This window comes from Crocodylus siamensis, chromosome 2 (assembly GCF_052110815.1).
Source record: "Crocodylus siamensis isolate JL-2025a chromosome 2, ASM5211081v1, whole genome shotgun sequence".
Lineage (NCBI taxonomy): Eukaryota > Metazoa > Chordata > Crocodylia > Crocodylidae > Crocodylus > Crocodylus siamensis.
Window position 1 is genome coordinate 114,336,961 of NC_143396.1, and position 20,891 is coordinate 114,357,851.

Sequence of the window (20,891 nt, forward strand, 5' to 3'; positions counted from 1 at the left end):
TGCAAATTTGCTAAGCATGCACTTAATCCCATCATCCAAATCATTAATGAAGATTTTGAACAGTACCAGACCCAGGACAGACACCTGAAGAACGCTTTTTGATATCTCCTCACAATTAGACATGGAGTCATGGATGATTTGCTTATTGAGTGTGATGATCTATCCACCTATGAATCCATGTGGTACTTTTACCTAGGCTGTTTCCTTAGCTTGTTAATGAGAATGTCATGGGAGACAGAAGGTCGGATAAGTCTTGGCAATGTTTCCGTGACACCTTGCATGCAGACTCCTGGCAATCATCCAAACCAATAAGTCAGGCTGGCAAATGGATGCTTCCATACCCTGCAGAAAGGAATTGCCGAGTACCATTACCTATTGCTTCCTCCTGGCAGCACAAGTCTCTATCTTAGTTCTGCTAGAGGAATATGGTATGGCCTCTCCACCTCTGGATTGGGCTCTGATGCCAGGACTTCATATCTGGTCTTCATCTAGACAACCACAGGTTCAGAAGAGGCTTTCTGTTGCTACAGGTGACAAACAGCCAGCTTCTGTCTTCCAGAAAATCTCCACCTTGTCTTCCAGTGCCCTCTTTACCTGTCCCTCTTCCAAGATGCTGGAGGTGTCTGTGCATTGAGTCAATGAAAGTGTCATGCTTGCAAATACTTCTGATCCTGTCCACCACCTCCTGCAGCATCCTTACCCGATTCCTGAGTGAATCTACTACAAGACACCTCTCACACTGCAAGCACACCCCCACTTAGCTGTCCCTGTCCAGGACATACAGGCCACAGGCTCTGCAAACCTAGCCAGAACTTAGGTGGAAGCCTCAGTGGTCAGTGGCTGTAACTAGACAGACCTCACACAGGTGCCAGCTGAGGAAGAGCTGGCAGTGGTAGGAGCTTTGGCATTGCAACATCTAAAAAATTCCCTCTTCCTCCCTTACCTGCCTCCACTCAGCAAACTTACAGTGAAAAATAAATAGTCTAGGCAAACTCCTTACTTGGACTGTCCTGTTCACTGGTCCTGTATTGCTGACTTCTAGCAAGCCTGGCTATAAAAGAAGCATTTTCCCATTCACACTGCAGTCAGCTCAATCAGTTGTTGGGTTTGAGAGCTCCTCTGCTCATTTCTCCAAACAATCCTTCATAATGAAGGGTTGAAGCTACACCACTGCAGCAAACTGAAGCTACAAGCCAGGTACTCACCAGTACTCACAAACCCCCTCCCCCAGGCACCTATGGCTTAGCTACTCCTCTCCCAAGCAGGCAGCTCACTCAAACTCTCCTGTTCGCTATCATGTTAGTTGGTGCAATGTCACTTGCTTCTTTAATGGTTGCACAATTAAGCTGAAGTTAAAATGGGTAAGAAAACAAAGGCAGACTGATTTGCAGAAAATCACGCTTGTTTCAAAATGGGAAGTTCAGATCTGTGGCACACAAAAATGTGTGGTCATTTGGAAGATTTTGATCTATACTCCATATGTACAAAATGGTGGGAAGTATAATATGAGATTGATTGCATATATGAAATATTTTTACAATTCTGCTGACGTTTGTCAGCACTTAGAAAAAGTAAAATGCTATAGGACTATTTAGTATTAAAATGAGGGGTTTTACAGTCACTGCTGAACTTCTTCCTGCCTGAAACAGTCCAGGTATCGAAAACATTCTGTACTGAGGTGTACATACATGCAAATAAATGCATTCTTCAAAGAAACAAAGTGGGGAATGTAGTAAAGTCACTAAATCAGTCCATAATTACTTCTGTTGCTGATCACAACAAGCCCTGCATCCCTGCACCCCAGAGTCCTGGTGTTGGTCAAGTGATCTGTGGGGCCCTTCCAGCTTGGCATGGGAGTAGGGGGAGATGTCCCTCCATCATTCCAACCTCATCAGGCCTCCTGCCTCAGCCCTCTGGCTGTAATCCCTGGGGCTACAACTAACCAAGCCTACAGCTCTCCATACTCCAAAACTCCAGGCTACACAGAAACAAGGTAACGTCACCAATACCTCCCATCCTGTAGGCCAGTTAACTGCATTCTCTAAAGATTTTACAATATTGCCAATAAGCAAGCTACACCCAAAGGGACAGGAAAGAAGAGGGGAAAAAAACAGACCAGCACTGGTATTGGCATAGGACTAGTGTGCAACACTCCAAGGCAGGAAATGGAGTGGGACTAAGGTATAACAATTAAAAATGGAGGGTAACTAAAGAGGAAACCACAGGGACCAGGAAACAGCAGAAGGAATAGGAAGCAGGACTGGCAGATAATGCACCAAAGGCCCTAAAGGGCTAGGTAGCAACGGACATGAAGTAGAGCATGACAGATGAAGCGACTACAGATTAAAGGGGTCAGAGTAGGCAAAGACACCAAGAGAACAGACACAGTAGGAAACAGAAGTTAAGGGAGACAAGCCAAGGGGGCAAGGAGGAAGAGGGAGACAAAAACCATGAAGACAGCATAAAAAATGCCTGGGGAAAGGGGACTGCAGACGACACAGGGAAGTGAGGGAGTCCACAAGCTAGGAGTCCACACAAACCAGCAGCATGCAACATTATGGGGTGGAGGGAACAGAATTGATTGTGAGAAGCAGATGCAGCTACATGAAGTGCCCAAGTGCTTTTGTTAAAGGAGACATTGTCAGGCTGTTGCTGGTTGGGGCTGGCAGGGTTCCCCCAAGCTAAGTTAAGGTAGGTTGGACTTTTGAAGACAGGGTTAAGCCAGGTGAATGTTCATGTCCTACAGCTACAGGGAAGTGCTCCCTGCTGTGCTTCCCTTCCCGCTTCTGCAAAGCAGCATTGAAACCCGGCACAGCGGGGGCACAAAAAGCTGCCTGCTCCCAGCTCCCCACTGCCCTACCTGGGTAGCTGCTGATAGCCACAGAGCCCATGCTGGGGGGCAGGGGCTTCAGATGGGGGGAACAAGGCAGCAGCACTGGGGGGCAGGGGCTTTGGGTGGGGGGAAGGAGCACAAGCAGGGCATCTTGCCATGTACCCCCCGTCCTCATTTTGTTTTTCTGGCATGCCGGCACTCCAGTACTTCCAAGGTAGGCATTGTGGGGGGGTTTGGCACTCCGGCCAAAAAATGTTTCCTATCCCTGACATAGCACGTGCATGGCTTCAAAGCGCTTTTAAAATGGCCAATCACATGAAAAACAAACCCTTGTCAAATAAGCTATTAGCTGAAGGCAATATGGAACAAAGTACCTTGGGGAACTTGTGTTCCTTCAAGGCTTAGGGCTTTTGGCTAAGATCAAGTGTATTCCCTTTGTGGGGCCGAGCAGGCAGCTGCCAGCCAGATGCTGGCAAGGGATGTGGGGTGGAATCAAGCCTCCTTGCCTTGTGCCCCCCAGCGGCTAACCTGGCTGGGGTATTGGGGGGAGCTAGGCTGGGCCCACGAGATGAGGGCTCCATTCCATCCCATACCCCCTCCAGCTAGGCAAAACCCAACTGGCAGAGGCTGTTGCCACTGTCAAGAGGCCCAGGTGGGGGAAGGGAGCTCCCCCTCACTTCATGGGCCCAACCCAACTCTCCCACAGTACCCCACACAGGGTAGCTGAGGGGGATCATGAGACAAGGAGACTCCGTTCCACCCTGCCCTCCCCACCACTTCTAGCTCTGGTCAAGCAAAACCCAACCAGCAGCTGCCTGCTGCACCCCCACCCACCAGGCTCAAGCCCTCCAACCCAACAGGCAAACAGTGTAAAGCCCCATGACTTCGACTGCAGTTCCTGAATGTTTGTAGGCAGCCTAAGACTTACACTAGATCATGCAACTCCAGCAGCCTTAGGCACAAGAGCCCTCTACCAAGCCGAACACATGGTCTGGCTGCAACAGATGACAGATTCAAGTTGGAAGACAGGGAGGACACATAAACAACCCAGGGAGGAAGGAAGAGAGGCATAGGTGGTGGCAAAGCAGAACAGCAGACCAGGAAGAGAACCACAGCAGGAAGAAGGAACAGGAGACAGGCAAAAGGGAAATGAAAAGGGAAGGACAGAAATTGGGCTGCAATGCCAGACATGGAATAGGTAGGACCTGAGAGCAAGAAGCAAAAGAGGAAGGCAAAGGAGGAAGTGATAGACCAAGCAGGAGTGGAAAACAAAACGGGGGCTTAATTATCCCATAACAACTGACTGGGGGTGGGGAGAAGTGCAACAGGAACAGGAGCACATGGACACACAAGAGATGTGGCAGAACAGAACAGGACAGAGGTACAAGAGCCAAGGAGAGAAGTGAGGAAGGACCAGGGAACTCCAAGTTTAAGTCATCAGGTAGGATGGACCTCAGAGGACAAAGCAGGTGAAGGGGGCAACTGAGAAGGAGCAAACTGAGCTAAAGGGGAAGGAAAGAGGCAAAGGACAAACAGGGGACTTCCAGAGGAAATAACTGAATTCTGTCCAGCAGATTACAGAACTAGTGAAGAAGAGGTTAAAGAAAGGACGACAGATTAAAGGAAGAAGAGACAATGAAAGAGAAGGCAGGACCAGGGGAGAAAGAGGAATGGGTACAACTGAACAATGCAAGGGGGGGGCAATTGACCCCAAAGTAGGCTTTACTGATATCAACTAACCAAGCCAGGTCTGCCCATTAGAATCCTTAAATTACACCTAACTAAAGGACCCTGCACACCAGAGCTAAGCCACAAGGTGGAATTCTTCACCTAATCCAAGACCGCAAAAGGGAGAAGGGGAAAAGAAGAGGGCATGACTAGAATCAAGATAGCCTGTCTTTGTCAGCTCCTGGTCCTATGAGGCAAGACTATGAAGTCAAGAAAGCAAAGTGAGGCAGGAAGGGGTGGGATCGGGAAGTAGCGAGAGGGTTCATGAGGCAGGATTGATAGATAATACACCAAGAGAGGACCAAAGCAGGGCTAGGAGACAGAGGACTTGAAAACAGAAGAGTGGAGCAGGACGGAAGAGGCATGATATGACAAGGGTCAGGCTGGGCTATGATGCTAGAGAAGGCCAGCAATGGAAGCAGGGAGAAAAGGAAACCACAGGGATGACAAAATGAGGGAAAAGTAGGAAGGAGGACACAAACATCAAGGCAGCGAGAATACTACATCTCCTATTTAGCCTGTAAGATGCATCTCTCTCCCCTGCTCCTGCCTGATCTGAGATTAGCACAGCTACCTACTTCTCTCTAGAGATCCCAAACATTTTTTCACTTAGGCTACACCCCAACAAGAATCCAGACTAGAGGTTCTACACTGAACCCATAAAATGTATCAGTTATCCATGCCACATCCAACCCCTCAGATTGCATCAAACATGGTAGAAATTTGAATTTGTTCTAAGCTGTGAGGCTCAGCCAACCCATCCTTGCCTTCCTATGTGCACCCAACCAAGAAGGAACCCCACAGGGAGCAGTCAAACTAACTAGGCTCCAACCATGCTAATTTTAACCCATCAAGCCAGGACTCTGCTGCCTTCCTGAGCACCACACCAAATATTAGTTAGAGAATTGCCCACTCCTCTGGTGCATCCCAACAAGTATAGGACTATAAACTTGCCCCCACTTCAGATCCCAAACCACATGTCACCCAGGCCAATCACTGCCCCATTACCATCACCCAGTTAAGCCAGCCCCGATTAATTACTGCAGCCAACAGCCTAGCTCAAACCAGAGATGCCTGCCCAAACCCAAATATTGAAACAAGCCAACCTAGGTCCCCATTCCCTAACCAATCAAGGCAGTCCATCAGTTAGCTCAGCCCCTTGGCAACCCAGTCCCAGGTCCCCATAAGCCACCTGAGTAATTGGCACAATCCCAAAAAAGTTGCCTCCTCCCTGAAGACCAAGTTTTAATTCAATCAAATGAGAGCCCCTCTAACAACCAGGCCACAGCCAATTCAACTGCCCCACTTCACCCTACCTTTGCCAAGTCCCCACGCTGCAGAAAAATAAGCCTCATTACCAGACTCTGAACAAAACTCCATGGTGCATCCAACCAATCAAGCCATCTCCCTAGCCTGAACCCCACAAATCCAGCTAACCTATGCAGAAGCTCCAAAGCTTCCTAAGCTGCTCCTTACCCTTGTAGGCCCCAACCCCACACCTTGAAAACAGGGCCTTTCTCTCAAGCCTCAAAGCTCACATCTCTGGAATCGCTGAAATACAGCCTCAACAAAACCACTTTTGCCTGAGTACCCAGGATGCCCTACATCCAGTCAGCTGCCCCCCACCCCATCCCAACTATAACCAAAACAAGATGGCCTGCAATAACACACAGGCTGAAGCCATCCCAACTAACCATAGCCCAACACTCAGAGCTGCTACCAACACCACCGCAACAGGTCACTCACCCTAACCCCCAATTCTAGCCATCTCAGAGCCCAGCCATCCTCTCTCCTTATGGATAAACTCCAACAATCCCACCTAGATCTTCCCAGCTGAAACCCTAAACTGACCTAAGCAAGTCTTCTCCAGTGCATGCAGTTGGGTGGCACAGACTTCATGTCCCAAGCTGCACCCAACCAAACCAGGACACCAGAATCTGAAACCAACCTAGCTAGCACACCCACAGCAGCAGCTAACCTAAACAGGCTTCCACCATACCACTTCAACCAGCCAAGCCAAGAAATCAGACTACATGATTTATGGACCGCTCCCCAAGCTCTACAACGCATCCATCCAAGCCAGGGCTCTAACCCTATGTCAGTCCACAACATGTACCATCCAAATGACCAACCACCTATCATGTACAGGTGGCACCAAACCAAGCAAGGCTCCATCTCCCTACCCAAATTTAAAGCTCAGTTCTACCAGAATTATCCCTACCCCTACCCCTACCCAAACATAAGGACTGATCCAAAGCAAGCCAGGGCTCCAGCCCCCAAAACCAAACCAGGCCAGTAGCCAATAGAATCTACCCTCCCCATCTAAATCCCCAAGCTGACCAAACCATGTTGGTATCATCCAGCACCCCAAAAACCAACACCCCACCTGAACCATTAAATTAGAACTCCGGGAAAGGGGTTCACTTATTGAGGCTCTACGACAAACTGAGGCCCATGTGGAGGAATTCCAGGCGGCACTGGTACAAGGGCTAAAGGAGAAAGAACTCCCCGGGATCAAACCCCATGCATGCCCTAAGGGAGAAATGGGATTTGGGCCGAGGGGGAAGGACATCAGGGAGGAGCACCCATTTGAAGAGAAGTTAGAAGCCCTGCTTAAGGTGACCCAGTCAATCCTTCTTGAGTACTGGGAGCAGAGGTGGACCCAGCGGCCGGTCACCCAATCACGGGGTCTGGGCCCCTCAGAACAACAGCTAGCGACAACCATTCGGTCACATGACAAGGGTGGCGTACAGGGAGTCTCGCTGATAACATGAGACGACCAGAAGACGGGGGTCAGGACTAGGGGAGTGAGAGCACCTCAAAAGGAAAAGGGAGTCCAGCCTCTGGGTAGAAGCAGGGAAAAATGCTCAGCGGGGTGTAGACCAGTGTTTGAAAAAAGGCCATGTTTATACATGGCCGGTATACCTGAAAGGGTCACGTGGAGGACCCTCAGGAACTGTATAGAGGAGAAGGTAGGAAAAGTGGCCTTTGTCCATATTTATAAAGGACCTGGAAGAAGACACACGGGCCAAGGCCGAGTGGAATTCTGGGAGAGAGAAGATGCCCAAAAAGCACGGAGGTGCCAGTGGGCAATATGGGGCAAACTCCAAAACATCCAGGAGGACAAGAAGAGAAGAGAGACCTGGAGAATGACCCAGAAGGAAGGACTTAGGGGTGCGGGAAGAGAATGAAGACTGCGAAGAGCAGGCAGAAGAGCAGCGGGCCAGGTAGGCAATTTACCAGGGGCAGCTAATGTGGGGATGCTACCTGTGGTGGGTAAACCCCAGGAAATCCCACACGATGCACCTCTGGGTAAAAGGTGGGTTGGAGGCACCTTAAAACCTCTGCCCCCAGTCTAGAAGCTGCAGAATGCCTGCAGAAAAGGAAGGCCAACAAGAACACCTTTTGGCAACAGGGTCTCTCTCTCTCTCTCAGAGTAGCAGAAAGACACCCCCCCCCAGTGTGAACTTCAGGGGGGAGGTGTGTCACAGGATCAAGGAGGTGTCCTGTGACTAATAGAGGGTTAAGGAGCTGCTAATCACCAGAGGCAGCTCAGGTGCCGGTTGCTGCAGCAACCAGATAGGTCAGGTGACCAGAAGGGGGCAGGGTCAGGCCTTTATAAACTGCTCAGGCCTGAGCCAGAGAGCTTGAGTGCTGTGGCTAGAGTTGGTGGTTGCAGCTTGATGGTGCTGGGGACAAGAACACCCTAAAGAGAGGTAGGGTTGAGAGCCCTAGAGGGGCTTTGGAGTTCATGTTATGAGTGAGGAGGCTCTGTGTTGTTTATGTTGTAGCCAGGTGGCTTGGGTTTCAGTTATAGTTATCCTGGAGGACTGGGTGAGGCTGTAGGGGTGAGAGGAGGCCTCACGGGGATTCCCCAGCAGCTTGGGGGTTCCTGGTGCCCAGTAGGGGTACAGTGCCACAATGGGCACAGCACAAGGAGTGCCAGAAAGGTACTCGCAGAGTAGGGGTTGTAGCCCCAGCCACGAGAAGCGTGGCACAGGCCCCAGAGTGGGGCATGCTCTGATTATTAAGAGCCCAGTAACAAGGGGGCTAAAAAGGACCCTAGAGGGGTTCCTCAGTATTGGGGACCCTAAAGGGCCAGGTAAGGCTTTGGCCGCCTGAGCCCAAGTGGACCTTACCCAGTAGGATTAGAGAGGCCAGGTAAGGCTCTGGCTGCCTGAGCTCAATCCAGTATCCACCAGTATTCGGACATTGGAGTGACTAGCCAAGGTTTAGCAAGACAGCCCAGGCAGTGTGATAGCCTTGGGAAGTTTGGAGACTGGCATTGGGGCGTGGTGAGCCTCAGGGGTGCCAGGGGGTGGACAAACCTGGGGTTGCCAGAGTGGGGCACCAGAGTGGGACGAGCCCAAGGGGTGCCAGTGAGGGCTGGTCGGAGGACCAGGACAGGATAAAAGTCCAGGAACAACTGCGAGGCTTGGGGTGTGCTAAAGGGGAGGTCTGGAGGCATGCATAGCCCTTAAGGCAAGGGGTGCACAGAGGTACCCCATATGGAGTAGGGGCAGGGACAGTCACACTGTTCACCGGGGGATAAAGGCAGCCTTCTATCTATACCTATTTATCATCAAAGTTGTGGTGGGCGAGAATCCGAGGGTGCTGAGTCCACCTTACGTGATGGTAGGGGGTGCTAGGGAGTACACAGCTGTGCCTAGGCCCTGCTCCCTCACATTCACCCATATAAATCTCTACTCCAAGTAACAGGGTTCAACCTCACCAAAAATAGTCTCATCCTTCCCTCCAGGTTACTTTTCAACTCTGCTCTGATCGACTTCCCAGCTTCTTCACCTAGTTTGCTTCTGGGCTCTGCTCTGTTTCATCTCCCTACCTGCTCCTCCAGCCCCCTCTCTGCTCGATTTTTCTCAGCTTTTTGACATGGCTCCCAGTGTCAGATTTAGGCTCACCCAATAGCACCAGCTGTACCACGACACCCCTTTGTTTGAACCCTCACACAAATCTAACTTACAGCACTCCTCCAAACTCCCAAATTGTATCCAACCAAACCAGGGCTCCATCATCCCCAAGCTCAGGCCCCTGGCTGCACCAACAAAACATCCTTTGCCCCTCCTACTTGCAGGATGCTCCCAACCGAGCTTTGCACCCCACCCCATGCTACAATAGGAGGCGAAACTCTGAAGAGAGTTACCCCCAGACTTGCCCAAGCCAAAAACTGGACCAAAAGACAAGCCCCCAACCGCTAACCCTCTGTACTCTACCAATCCAGGCTTGCCCCATCCAGGTCAGCCACAATCCACCCAGGCCTGCACCAAACCAACTGAACTCAGGTGCCCCCTGAGGTGTAAATGGTGCCAGGTGGGCCTGTAGCCTCATCTCCTGGCTCTTAATAGCAGCCACATGATAAATGATCTTAATACGAGTAACACGTTTTTTATAATCTAAATAATAAATAGAATTAAACATTTTCCTTGGGGAAATATGTGGTCAAGGTGGGTATGCAGAATTTAAACTAACAGTGCAATGCCAATTACACAGTTTAAAGAGAAAACATGTACTGTTGGGACATACAAGGTGCACTTCTGTTACATTTGGAAGAAAATTTTACAAGTAAACAGCTACAAAAATAAAAAGTTTATACACTGCAACCCTGTTAAGAGGCCCACAAAGCACAAAGACAGGTTTTCACAGAAGCTAGGTATCAACAGTAGAATAACTCAAATATGATGGCTATGCTTAATGAGGGCTCTTCAGATGCACAGGAAGGGAAAATAAAAAACAAAAGAGTAGAGCCAAAAAAAAATAAGACATGGATAGACAAATGTCTGTAAACTGGTGCACCAGAACAGTGCCAAAGATGAGCTAAGCCCAATACAGCAATAGAGACAGAGAAAGAACAAAAAACATTTTCTAGGGGAGCACAGTTTCTGAAACATCTTAAAAAGGCAAGCCTTTTCCCCACAAAGTCGTGATCTAATGCAGATTCACGCCAGTGCTGAAGAATGTATTATCTTAATGCCAGTGCATCGCTACTCTAATTTCAGAGCTTGTCTTAGGTACACAGTTATGTTTATAGTATAATATGTAATAAAGAATTCAGTGTCTAAGCAAAAGTTTAGAGTGTTCAGTAAAAAGGGTAGGTCCCTCATTAATTCAGTAAATCATCAGGAGCCTTAAACATCTAATTAGAAAACAATTACTTCATAGCAAAACACAGTTGTATTCCCTACTTGAATTAGGACTAACTTTTGTGGGTATAACAGCCAAGTACTGAATAGATGGAAAAGAAAAACTGCAGTGATGGATCAATACAAGCACAGGCATGCTTTGTCACTTAACAGTCATCCTGCTTCTCTGGCCTACAATCAGGGACCATTCCAATACAAGATGCTATACAAAAACCTTCCTGCTTATTTACTGAATACTGTCCTCCTTAAATATCCTATCCCCCACTAGATTCACAGGATAATGCAGACATGTACTGTAATAACTGGGGTTGGACACATAGCTTGACCATTTTGTAGAAGACAACAGAAATCTTACAGCTAAGATGTTAAATATAATACTTCTGGTTTTCCTATCAGTTCTAATACCAATGCAATGCAAGTCTGTCTTCCTGCAATGCATGCTGCCCTCGAGTGGCCCTAAAGTGTTAGAACTGTTCAAGTAGGCCTGATTATAACACCATTTCATAGCTGCTGCAAACAGCAGGTCCATTGTAGCCTTCTCATACGTAAAGCTTTTTCTACAAGGAAAATAAATTGAGGAGATATTCAGGCCACAGTTATAAAACTATCCCTGAAACTGAAACCCGCAATTTCTCTGGGTAATCTGTCCCAGTGCTTTACTACACTCCTAGTGAGGAAGCTTTTCTTAATATCTAACCTAGGCTTCCCTTGCTGCAACTTGAGACCATGGCTCCTTGCTCTGTCATCTGCCACCACTGAGAACAGTCCAGCTCCATCCTCTTTGGAACCCGCTTCAGGTAGTTGAAGGCTGCTATCAAATTTCTTCTCTTCTCTTCTCGATAAACCCAATCCCCTCAGCCCCAGAAGTCATGTTCCCCAGTCCCCTAACCATTTTCATTGGCCTCTGCTAGACTCTCCTCAGTTAGGCTACATCTTTTCCATAGTGGGGGGGGCCCAAAACTGGATGCAGTACTCCAAGTGCCAAATAGAGGGGAAAAACTGCTTCCCTCAGTCAGTTGGAAGCACTCCTACTAATGCAGCCCAGTATGCTGTTAGCCTTCTTCCACTTCATTCCACTCTTTGGTATGTTCCCTTGTCCTGCTGTGCATCTCCTACCTTTTCTTTCCTTTTGGTCCTGTCTCTCTAGGCCTCCTGGTGTATCAGCCCGATATCTGGCCTCCCCTTTGTATAGTCCCATTCTTCTCCCTGGTTTCCCTTTTTCCACAACAATTCCCCTCTTGGCTGCTGTCTCATTCCTTTTCACCGTGTCTGCATTGCTTGTTTAGTTTGTTTGTCCAGCATCCTCTCTTTCTCACAGCCCTATTTCATCATCCCCTTTAAGGCAGATCTCATGGTTGAGGTATTTATGGTTTGGGCTGTGCCTGAAACTGCTGGAGCTGCCATAGCTGGCTTGAGAGCTAGTGGTAGAGTGGGAAGGGTTTCAGGCTGTATTGATGGTTAGGGCTGGAAGGACTCGGCCAAGCTGAGTGAAGGGCCCAGGAGGCAGTGATCTTGAGGACAGGGGTACTAGTTGCCCCAGGACACAATCTGCTTTGCTGTGGGACATAAGCATCTACCTGGCCTCCCCCTAGTCTCAAGAACCCTGCCTACCTGTGCCCTTCCCTCCTGCTTGAAGGAGTCCTTCCAGTCCCAACCATCAGCACAGACTGATGCCCTCCTCAGTCAGTAGCACTGGCACTCAATTAGCTTATACAGCACCAGCAGCATTAGACCCAGCCTGCAGTGTCCCTCCCTATACTGCTTCTTCTTACCTCATGGTCTGTCAACCCGTAGGTTCTGGTTCCCTGTTGTTGATCCCTTTCTGTTCCTTATTCGTTCTGCTAGCACGTTTTCCTTAATCTGGGCATGCCTCTGTCCTTGTGGTCATTATCTCCCTCTACCTGCTTTCTTCTCACTGTTCATTGGCCCCTTGTTCTGCTGTTCCCTTTTTGGCCATTTTTCTAGTCTTGGCTTTTTGTAACCTTGTGTCTTTTCCTAGTGTGAGTCTTGTCATTTGGGCTTGCCTAATGTCATGGCCTGCTCCTCCTTAGCAATCCCTTAGTGTGCTGTTCCTGTAAGTCTTGCCTATGTTTTGTGTCCCTTGGCCCTGGTTAGGGTCCCTGCTTGGTGCATTGTTGGCCAGTCCTGCCATAAGTCTTTCCTCTTTTCTGGTCCCTTTTCTTAATTGTGGTCCCCACATGGTACCTCACACCCCCTTCCCTTCATTCCCTTTGTCCTGTTCTTTCACATTTATACCCTGGCCCCAGGTCTGTCATCTGTCATGATTCTAGCCATGGTCTGTTGTGTCTTCCCCCTTCTTCACTGAGGTTCCCTTGGGCATGGTTTGGGTGTTGGGAGAGCATTCATTTTGTAGAAGTTGCAGGTTTGGGGCAATGCAGTAAGGTGACTTAAAAGATGGGAGGTTTAGGGGCATTAGCTTGGTTGGATGTAGTCTGGAGCCTTGTGGGGAAGGAGGGACTTGCTTTTGGTGCACTGAAGCACAGAGGTGTGGGTAGTGTTTGTCTTGGATGGCTGCAGCTAGGGGGTTGAGGGTGGGGTGGCCTGTAGGGCCATGCGAAGCTTTGGTAGCTGATTCAATTTGGAGAAGAGCCGCCACACAGGTGCCAGGTAGTGAAGCGGGGTGATTCCCACTGAAGCCAGTGCCCCAGGCTGTGCAGGGGGGCTCTGCCACGAGCACCCAGAGGCCCCAATCACTGCTGCTGCATCTGGTAGGTGCAGGGCTTTTTTTTTTTTAAGTGCCAGGACAAGGCAGGGGCCAGGCAGGGTAGCCATGGGGGCTTCTCCTGCAGCTCCCGCCACCTGGGCAGAGGCAGGTACAGCCAGAGGAGCCATGGGAGAATCTGCAGCTGCCCAGCTGTGCCTGCCTCTCCCTAGCCAATCTGAATCACTAACTCTCTCCAAATCAGCGCTGAATCTTCTGAAGCAGATTCAGCTGAATCGATTTGGGACAGTGATCCAAATCTCTGCATTGAATCACTGTCCTCCAAATTAGCCGAATCTGAATTGAATGCTTCCCTATTCGCACAGGCCTGGAGGCCTGTTATATTTGGTGTGACAAGGGAATGTGATAGAACAATGGCTGGGTATGTTTGTCTCCTGGGTGCTTAGGTCAGAGGGGTTCTTGTACTTTGGGGAGGGTGCTGGTTCTGGGCTGCAGAGAGAAACAGATGTATGGGCTTTGTAGCATGTAGTCTACCTTGCTTCAGAGGATAATAAGGCTTGGGGAGTTGACTTTATTAGAACCTGCTGGGGGCTTCACATTGCGTTTCCCTTGGTCTCCCTGGAGGGAATCTGGTACTATAGTTGAGTTGCTTTCTGCTTGGGGACTTGAGGAATGGGGATCAGGGTTTGGGGAAAGGGATTTAGGTCAGTGGGCTGACGACTGGGGCTTGGGATGGCTGGGGCCTCTCTTGCTCAATTTGTTGCAGGCTGCGTCCACAGAGAGAGAAGACTTTCATTTCTCATGAGCTTGGGTGGCTTGTGAGGTGCCCTGACTCTAGTTTTGGTTCAGCCCTTGTAGTGATGTGTGGAGAGGTTGACCTGGTTGAGGAAAGGCTTGGAGTGGTAGAATACAGCTGAGGGGTGAAAGAGGCAAAGCTTGGTGTAGTGTTCTCGCTTTCAAATCTGAGGTTTGTGGCCACCAAAATGTGCAATTTTGCACTAACAAGAAAGGTCATTAGGAACTCATTAGTTCCTAGGAGCTGCATAGAGATATGCAATAGGGTGGCTTTCAGTTTCAGTGCAGAGATGGCATGTGTAGGAGTAGGTGATACTCAAGGCAGGCCTGTTTGTGCTGAAGGGTCATGTGCTTTGGCCCATCATGAAAAACGATAAGTCTCCCTTAATAAGGGGACCCTGGGGTGACACCAACTGACTTCTGGGGACAAATAAGACAACAGGAATGGGAGTGAGGTCATAGGTTAATAACAAGGGACCTGGAAGGGGACACAGAGCAGAGAACATGGCCCTACACTGCAAGACAGCTCCATGCTGCTGAGTTGGGTGGTGCCCAGGCTTAGTTTTGGTGTAGCTCCCAGTACTGGACTGTAGAGGGGCTGATTTGGTTGGGGAGCAGCCTGGAGTGGTACAGTACAGCCAGAGGGGAAAGGGGGCATAGCTTAGTTGAGTGAGATTGATGTTGTGACCATAGGCCTTGCCTTCCAAATGGGTGAGGGTTGTAGGCCACCCGATGTTAAGGCAAAGTTTATAGGAAGATCATGGAGAGGTCACTACTTAGTGGCAGTGAGCTGTGCCAAGCCCTGTAGGAGGGTGGCCTTCCATTTCAGTACAGAGATGGCATGCGTAGCAGTAGGGGAAATGCAAGACAGGAGTTATTCCCTGTCTGGCCTTGTGGCTTACCGGCTTCACTGGGGAGAGTGCCTGGGATCATTTTGTCCTTCTGGTGGGTTGAGGGGAAGCCTGGGAGGTAAAATAAGTGAAAATCCCTGAGCCTGCCACTGAGGTCATGGGCTGAGAGCTGAGGCTTTGTAGCAGCCTACAGGGACTGGCTGAGGAGCACCAGCACACGCAGCACTGCTCCCCAGCAGTGATCTCAAGCAGCGTTTCCTAGTGCTCCCCAGTAGTCGGAGGAGCACTCCCCAGCATGGCACCTCAGTTGCACTCTCCTGCAGTAGAGCAGCAGCCACTTTGGGCTTAGTAGGGAAGCCCAGCCCTTCCTGCATTGGATGGAGTAGCTGGAAGAGCACTTGGATGGCAACTCTCAGTGAGTGTCAATCCCCACTGACTGAGCTTAGGTGGGCACTGCCCTGGGTATGTTTGATGGTGAAGAAGACTGTTAACTGTTTAAGGTTTCATTGTAAGGCATAAGGGTTCAGGTTGTCTTTTAATGTTGTGGTTGTTGAAGTCTTTTCTTGTTATAAACCCTGCTTTAGTTGAATATTTGCTTACAAGCGGGGATCATTGTCCACATTAGAAAACCCACTTCCTATGCATTTACCCACGCACTGGACATTCCTTCCAAATCTGCTTTTAGGAGGGCCCTGGAGCGATGTCGAGATGCCAACATTTCCTTTAAAGCTCTGGCTATGAGCATAATGGCCTGAACTGTATTGCTTTTAAATCTATTTTAGCTGTCTGAAACTTGAGGGTGCTGGTTTTCATAATATGCAATATATTGGCTAGATTTTTATGTTGTTCCCTTCTAGGATTCTCTTCTTCTTTTTTGTCTTCAATTCAATTTTTTTTTTGCCTCTGTGGGAATCGTCCTCACATAAATTGGCTTGTCTGGATGTGGTAGTTGTCTTGACAGCTTTGCATATCAGCCTTTAAGGGAATCCTTTGGCCAAGTAAAGCCTATCAGCTGGAAGAGCTGCCTTCTACCAGTACTCCTCAGCAACTTCTTCAGATTTATGTGAAGTCTCATAACTATATCTCTTCCTTTATTTTTTTTTTCATTGTAAAGAAATCTTTATATATTAGAAGGTTAAAATGGCACTACTCTCTGCAGCAGGTATGGAAAGGACGTTACAATCGGGTCTACTTGAGCAGTCGCAACACATTAGGGCCACTAGAGCGGGGCATTCATTGCAGGAAGAACCAGACATGCATTGCTTTGTCATAGTATCATAGTACTTAGGGTCAGAAGGGACCTAAACAGATCATCAGGTCCAACCCCCTGCCCCAGGCAAGAACGGTATGCCTGTTCAACTTTGGTATTAGAACTGATTGGAAAATGAGAAATTTTATTTAAAAACATAGCAATAAGATTTCTTCTGTCTTTCACAAAACTATCAAGGTCTGTGTCTAACCCGAGTTATTACAGAACATATATTCTGTGAATCTAGTGGGTATATGGTATTTAAGGAGGATAGTATTTAGCAAAGAGATAAATAGGACTATATAGGTAAATAGGAATATAGAATATCCCTGATGGTAAGCCAAAGAAGCAGGATAACTATTTTTATGTGCAAGAGCACACTTATGCTTGTATTAATCCAACATTTCAGTCTTGTTTCTTTTATATTTGTTATACCCACAAGAGCTATTCCTAAGTGGTGTACTTCAGGTACTAAATAAGATGCTTTTAACTAAGAAAGAATTGCTTTTTGAGTAGATGTTTAAGGACCTTGTCACTTCTGAATTAATTGGGGACCTAGCCTTTCCTTTAGTGAAGGCCACAAATGACACTGACATTAATTACATAATACTATATACACAATTGTGGGGTTTTGGTGATGGTTAGCATGGATGACTGCAGCCTTGGTGGTAGTATGTGGTGGAGTCAAAGGGGGATTAGCTGTAGTCCGGGGGTTTAATTTGAGTGGTAAGCCTCAACCTGTATATGGTGCTGTCTGGGGAGCTGGTGTAAAGCTGAAACATTGGTAGCCTGGTCTGTGGCCACTTGCAGATTCAGGTGGAGAACATGGTCAACATGAGTGAGTGGGATTGGAAGAAGATGGAAGCCAGGAAGCCAAGAGCAGGATATAAGAGGGAGCCATGTCAAGAAGCTGAGATACCAAGCAGAGAAAGCAGTGGACGATCAGGCAGGAAGATGAAGCAGAAAGCAAGCCTAGAACCAAGCCAGGTCAATCAGAGAGGTCCAACCCCAGTTAAGAGGTCAACTGGAGTAGAGGAGCCCTCTAAAGGGAAGGGTGAGGCAGTCTTTAATGAGTTTGAGCCCTGTTGCCTGGAGCCAGAGCTTTATGTGGGGGAAGTGGGGGCAAGTGACCTTGGCCAATCACTCAGGTGATAGGAGTGGGTAGAGGATTAGGCTCCACTGGAGCCTTCAAGCCTAGATCAGTTTCTGTGGTTGGCTGTAAGGTGGCAGGTTGGGAGAAGCAGCTGTGTTGGTTAGGTTAAGACCCCAGGCTGCAGCCTAACAGTTGATAATTTTCCTTGAGGTTCAAATTGGATGTTGTTTTGGGGAGTGTTTGCGGGCAGGTGCTGTTGATAGCTTAAGTGCAGCCACTTGGCAGGGTGCGGGTTTGGTGCTGTGGCAGAGCTGCCTGGAGTTTGGGGACTGGGGAAGGGATGTGTGACTTGGTGAGTTGGTTGGGGACTTGGGAAAGTTGGGGTGCTTTCTCTTAGCTGAGTACATCTTAGACCATCATGAACGCGTGCTCTGTTTGGGGTCTGGACAGGTGACCAGTAGATGTAGGGGACCCAGTTAAGCTTTGGGGTTGGGTGGGCTCAGAACATAGCCTCCCCACCCTCCCGTCCTGCTTCATGATACCTCTTTATCAGTCAACCCCTAGTTTTGGCCTCTCTATCTCTCCCCTCCTTCTTCCTTTATTACCCGATTTATCTGCAGTTCTCATTCCCATCAGCTTGTGAGTGTTCCTCATTTCTCATGGTTGTCTCCTTTTGCTTCTTTTGCTCTGTTTGTCATTCCCCCCTGTTTTCTGCTGTTCCCTTGTGTCCCTATTTTCTCCTCTTTGTTTTTCCCTGGCATTTTAGCCTAGTGTAAGTCTTGTCATAGTCTAACTCCTGTTCCTTCTTGCCCTCCTTTGCTGTTCTCCAATCTCTGCCCCAGGTCTGTTGTCCCCCTACTCCTTCTTTGCATCTTCTCCTGGTGCACTATCTGCCAGTCAGCCTCATGAACCCTCTTCTTCTATTTCCCAGTTTCCCCTATCCTACCTCACTTGACTCTCCTCCTGCATCCTTGCCTCATCCTGCCTCTACAACCTCTGGTTCTGTCTTGATCCCAGCTGTGACTTTTTTTCCATTCTTCTTCCTTGTTCTTTGGTTATTTCTGGATTTTGATGAGGCTTTAGTTGTAGAAGCTTAGGTAATTGCAGGAAGCTTGCTTAGAGGGTGAAGATGGTGGTTTGCTTGAGCATAGGCTGGAGGCTAGGAGACAGGAGGGTCTTGGATGGCTCAAGCCTGAGGGGGATTTAAGGCTGGTTGACTTAAATGTCTGTGAGTAGTGGGTAGCATGGTGTATATTTGGTGTGACTAGTGGATATGATAGCACAGCCTGAGTAGGTTGGTGCAGTCTTGGTGCTCAGGTAGAGCAGCCTGCTCAATTACCCATCACCACCAATTACAAGCAGGCTACAGTACCTGAGCACCAAGACTGCACCAGCCTACTCAGTCTGTGCTGCCATATCCACTAGTCACACCAAATATAAACCATGCTACTCACAGCCATTTAAGTCAACCATTCCTAGCCTAGCCTCCCCTCCCCACCCCCCCAGACCTTGAGCAGATTCTGAACTTTACAGGGGTTTGACTTGATTGTATGTAATCTTGATGTTTGGGCTGGGGTGGGGGATGAGGAAGGCATGTAGGCTTTCTCTGTTAGAGCAGGGAAGAGAGCCAAGGGGTTGTGGCTTTTTTGGCAACAGCTTGGGGGTCCAGTTGGGGTGCCCTCACTGGGTTAGGCAGGAGGTAGGTTCTGCACATGAACTGAATGCAGCCTGGGAACTTCACCAGGGTGGGAGTGCTAGTTCTGTTGGTTGAGACCTGAAGCCTGGGATGATTGCAGAGTTTGGTCTTTGTTGTCTATGGCCTGGGTTCTTGGGGAGCCAGTGGTCTGGCTTGGGTTGCAACTATTTTTCAGCTGGTGTGAGGTAACCTTTCTTGATTTAGGGTCTGGGGTGATGTTGCCTTGGTTGGGGGAAGGCCTGTACTGGGTGAGTACAGCAAGAGTTAGCAGTTGGGTACCCACTTGAGCTTGGTCAGGTTTGGAGTAACTCTGTTACTGTTTGGCCTTATGCTGTGGCATGGAGATCAGGTTAAGAATGATTGGGTTAATCCTGTGATGTCATGATGGTACAAAGGGTCATTTTGTTGATGCAGGCTGGGGTCCTGGCTTGGTTAAATGCACATTGGGAGTTTGGAGAAGAGTTGCAAATGGGTTACGGTGTGCTGTTCAGTTGTGAAGCACTCTTAGCTTAGGTGGTGGAAAATGGATGGCAGGCACTTTCCTTGGTTGGCTGTTGCCTGTGGTGTTGTGCTGTGGTTGTGAGCAGCTTGAGGGGGTGTCCTGGGTTGGTTGGGTAGATCCTGGGCTGTTGGGCACAGTGGGGCCAGAGTTGTTTGGATGCAGCCTGGTTAAATGGAGGTTGGGGATGCTTGTCATAATCATGGTCAGCTGAAGGGTTGTTAGCAGAGGACCTAGCTTGGTTGCCTGATGGGGTGTTGCCTTGGAAGGAGATGGGAGCAGGAGTCTGTAGTGCTACAGTTGGGAGGAGAGTTCTGGGTTAGCTGGTATTGGTAGCAACCCTGGGGGTGGGCAGTGGCTGAAGTGAATGACTGCAGCCTTGGGGCTTATGACAAACCCTACTGTACAGAGGGAGGCTAGCAAATGTTTGAAGAGCCTGGAGAACAGGTACAGAAATTTGTCTAATGGAAAACAGATCATAGGCAATGTTTAATAACTGCCAAATTCATAATACTTGCACTATAGTCTGTGTTGAGCTCTGTGTTATCCTAATATTGAGGCAGTGTTTTGATCAGTGAATACATGTGCTTGTAACAGTTCTCTGCAGGATGACATGGACACATCCTGCCAGGTGTTACCCATGGTGGTACTCCCATGGACTCCAGTGGCTTGACCAAAAGCAGTAAGTGGTGCACAGCTATGTCTTTATCCAGTACTCAGTAGAGGGGAGTGGAAAGAGGCAGTCAGCTCCCAAGCAGTTGTTAGTATAGACAGCTTGCTACTGGTAAAGCTGTTCCTCGGGTTCTCTGAAAAGAACACCATGTCTTGCCTCAGACAGCTGTTACCAGCCTTCTCCTCAAAAAGGCAGGTCTGGGTCAATGTACTAGATCTAGGTCAGTGCTTTTAAGCACATTTGGATAGATCTCAAGGCAGCCTTTTATGTATAACCCAGGGAACTTCGGCATAACCAAGGCAAGTACATTAGATTCCCCAGCACTAGTGTTGTGGCAAAACACAATTCAAAGCTTCTTTATCTGTAGCTTTATTGAGATGCAGTTGCATGCCTGCTACGGTTTGTGGTCCCTGAAACCTATGGACACTGATTTTCATAATATACAATGTATTTGGTAGATCTTTAAGCTGTTGCTTTTTCTAGGATTCTGTTCTGATAATTCCCTTGTCGTGAAGTTTATGATCTGTAGGACTCTGCAAACAGCTATACAGTGCTTTTTGCAGGGTATTCCTAACAGCCCTTTTCACACAGAAGTATCGATAGCTTGTACTAAAGCTGCATAGGTTCAACTGT